Below are 4,544 nucleotides of genomic sequence, written 5' to 3'. Positions count from 1 at the left end.
TTCCGTAATAACCATATAGATATCCGTTGTTAATTTGAATGTTGGTCATAATTTTCTCCGCGCATCGCAAATTTCTCGTCTGCTTGCCGCCATCTTGGGCGTGTGTAAAAACAGGCGTTTACGATCGGGATACATCGACTATGGTCGGTATCCTCCGCAATATAGAGAGAGATGTGGATAGCAACGTAAAATCGTATTCGCTAAATTCGCGAAAAATACGTAAGTCAGTTTTGTTCGGCGACGACTCAGCAACTCGATCGGCACTCGTTCGAAATTATTGCTAAATACAACTGTATCTTATTGGCTTATTTGGAAAATTTTGTCTTTTTTGGGAAATTTTAATCAAATTTTTGGGAAAAAACGTCATTTTTTGGCAATTGGGAAGCAGCCGATTATCGGCTGTAATTTCTGGCAAAAAAAATCACTGTTTAGTAAACGCTTACAAAACTTTAAGTGAATCATTTCGATTTCTTTACTTTTTGTTAGCCCCATATCTCTGACCCATAAATTGAAATAGAACCAACGAATGCGTCAAATAGTTGACATTGAACTTTCGGTTTTAGGTCATAAATTTTACATTGTGTGTAATAAAAGGTTCATCGCTCTAAGGGCCTTTCCGGCTAGATGCTCTTGATTTAGATTAAAGTTTCCTGTATATTAAAATACCAGCCCAAGGTAATGAAGTTATCTACAGATTCTATTGGTATGACATTATACGTCCATTTTTCGGAGCGCAATAGTCCACCTCTTTTACGAAAAATCATAATCTTTGTTTGCCTGTGTTTACTTGAAACCCCCAAGTTTTGCTATACTCGTATAAATTATCCATTGAGTCTGAATTTCCCTCGGTGATTTACCAACAATAGCCATGTCATCGGCAAAAGTAGAAGTATATTAAGTAAAATATCGTCAATTTGTATGCCACATTCTATGTCATTTTGTAGAAACAACTCTAGGTCCTCCACAATATAGAAAATAACAGAGGTGACATAACCTCAACTTGACGAAGCCCTTCTGCATATGAAAAGAAATCAGAATATGAGGAACAATGTTTTACGCACGATTTTACTTTACTATACATATCCCGTACAATTCTAAGAATTTTACCGGAAATTCCGGATTTGTACAATTTAAGCCATAGGCCGTTTCTATAAATAGAATCAAAGCATTTCATCATATCGACGAAAATAACACACAAGCGCTCGTTTTTATACAAGTAATGTTGAATTAAAGACATGAGAATAAACGCCGCATCAATAGTAGATCGCCCTTTCTGAAATCCGAATTGTGCGTCCAAAATAATGTTATTTTCATATGTACAACGTATCCATTTAGCTCTACATCAGAGTCCGATTTACACCACGATTCGTAAAGAAAGCAAATGTCATATTTAGTCAAATGTATGTAGCTATGTACGCATGTATATGCGTGGCTAGTTTCCAATTTGACCCACCCACTAAAAGACCTATGGTTAGTGATACATGTAACATAACGCTGTACACATAAAAAATTTCACTGTGAGACATTTTAACAGTTTTACTTATTGTTGTGTTGCACACAGCAATGTTGACTAACAACAATCAATGTTGTTTCAATACTACCACACGTACACACATGGTATGTGCAGTAATAGGTAAAACAAATATGTTAGCCTTATACTTTGATTAACTTTAATAAACTGTGTAAAGGCAAAAGTAAATAACAATATTCGATATATTATTATATCGGAATTACTCGTAGTTTAAATAGAAAGTTGTTCTTATATCATTTTAAGGCTATCATGTTGGCCATTTTACTTTGAAACATATCATTTTACTTATCTGTCGCATTGCGAAAGTTTGGTAAAACGATTCCGTTAACGCGCCAATACAACTTAATGTTATAATCATTCAGTAAGTTCAATCATTGCTAAAATTAACCCATTTATACCTAGCGTCTAGAAAAAAAGGCCTTGGCAAACAGCGTAGACCCAGATGAGACGACGCATGATGCGGCGTCATCTGGGTCTGCGCTGTTTGCTTAAAGGAAGTTCTGTAAGAAATAGTCTAAATATAGAAATAAAAATACTAGACATCCCTACTTTTGAAAATAAATTGATCCAATTTAGAAGGATGGGAAAGTCGACTAGGCATACATGGGTTAACCTGTCCAGACAAGTCGTGCGGATAACTAACAAACAACATGCATACGTGAATGAAATGTGGTTTTAATTATTATCAGATGGTATATATCTTTAAGAATTGTATTTGAATTATTATTTTTAAAAGCTTTAATTGTAGTTGATGTTTCGTATTTTTCCTTTAGTGATATCAATTGTTCTGTAATGTAATACGATGTGTGCTTTATTACTTATAGTTACATTACATTTGACTATTGTACAAACTATCGATAGAAATAAAAATAAGGTAAACCAATTATAGGTTTTACCCTATTATTATAATTATCCTTCAATATGAAAACATCACCAAGGAATGTCAGTTAAGCAGTATTGACATTTCATTGATTTCGTGCATATGTTAAACTAGACAATGAAACGACATTGCATTTATTTACATTTGCTCACTTTTTTGAGATCGTCATTACCACATAAATATTAAATACAAAACAGAAAAGCATTCATATTAAATTGCGAAAATGAAATGTATACGCGTGTTATGCTTATGAATCAAACACATTTATGTAAGTTAAAAAAAACTAAGATAACGATGTGGTGTTGTTGTTATCATAATTAGACCTCTGTTGCTTGATATGTATAAAAATCGACCGAAATGAACAAAGCCGGACTGGAATAGACAAAATAGACAACGGTAAATATTGTTTTGTTAAATACCTAGCTTTTTTGACTAAAAAACCCGATCATGTAGTCCTGATCGAGTTGAAATAATTTAATCTTCAACTTTTCAATCGTCGCTGTTCTTCGAAAACCGCGTAAGTAAATTTTTACACACTTTTCAATAGGCAAAAAAAAAACATTTTTAAAATACAATAATGTAGATAGTCTGAAAAAGGAACCAAATATTAAAGAGAAAACTGCGTAAGTCATTTTAGAATTAAAATGACAACTACAGGCTTTTATATTTTCATAAATAAAAAGTATGCCCATTTTAATTAAGACTATCTTAATTAATATCTTTTAAAACTGAAAAAAATATTTAAAAATGTTTTTTGAAAAGTTGGAAAAATTGACTTACGCAGTTTTTTGCAGAAACAATTAGTGAACCAATGAGTGTTCAGGATTTTCTCACGTGCTCATATCTATGCCTTCTAATTGGATATGAAATCCAGTATTTTCGCAGAAAATGACCCGTGATCCCGCCGTTCTTATAAAAACAAATAACATTTTTGCGCCAAGTTTGACTTACGCGGTTTTCGAAGAACAGCGACGAAATGCGATTTTTGTGTGTTGTACGTATAAACTATATAATTTAAATCAACGTGAGTGTACGATAAGGAATTATACTTAAAATGTATAATATAACGTATATTTGTGTTAACAGCTCTGCCGTATATGATCTTAAAATGTTACATTTCAATTAATAAAAAAATAATACATATTAATGAAAATATGGCGTATCTTTGTGTAAAAAATAATAAAGATTTTCTAGAAAAGCGGGAAAACAATGTGAGTAAAATTTTTGAAATAAGAATTTGAAACATGTTTGTTTGCCTCATTCAGAAACTGCCGTCAACACGACAGGAAATGACGATATCTCGCATATACGTTTCAAATATTGTAAAAGTTATGATTCGCTTTTTTTTAAATCTTAATGTTTTGTGCTGTTATTTTTTAACACACACATTGATTTGATGGCCAATACTGTTTATACTTTCCTGTCTATAAACTGTAGTTAGATAACAATTCTGAATAAGTACTGTGCAAACTGTCAAATAAAAAGAACTTACCTTTTTTGCCAGTTCTTAACCATTACAATGTTTTTAAAAAATTCAATTGTGCTCTAATGGTTTTATATGTGCCAAATATAAGTTTTAATTTATTGAGTCAAAAGCGAAAATGGAAATCTTTGGAAATAAATGGAAAATTAAAAAATGGAAACTATTTATTATGTTATTGTATATGGGATTTTTGTTCGGTAATATTGCCTATCATTAAACAAAGCCCGCTTTCTCCTGAATCGCATTATGTATGTAGCACGTTCGTCGTATTTTTAAGGCGAATTTAAACATATTAATTGTAATATAAAATTTTACGGCTCAAGATAAATTATTTGTATTTTATTTAGTTTGCAATAGGTAATCCATCAGTTAATAAGTATACGCAAGCATCAAGTTTGAGATATTTATTAACACAACATGTTATGTTGGTTAAGATATATTATCTCTTGCGCAAACGTTTAATTGGCCGTTGTAACATATTTTCAAGTCTAAATTGATGTCTGGTTTTTTAGTCAAAAAGTGTGTTTCTATTTTTGGTTCGTGATTAAGAATTGAGAACTTTTCACTTCCGAAGATATAATAATTATCAATTAATTGTATCCATTTGCATGGTCATGTTTGTAAAGTTTTTTATAATAACAATTTGTTAG

Source organism: Dreissena polymorpha, chromosome 1 (genome assembly GCF_020536995.1).
Source record: "Dreissena polymorpha isolate Duluth1 chromosome 1, UMN_Dpol_1.0, whole genome shotgun sequence".
NCBI classification, from domain to species: Eukaryota; Metazoa; Mollusca; class Bivalvia; order Myida; family Dreissenidae; genus Dreissena; species Dreissena polymorpha.
This window is presented reverse-complemented; position numbering follows the sequence as displayed.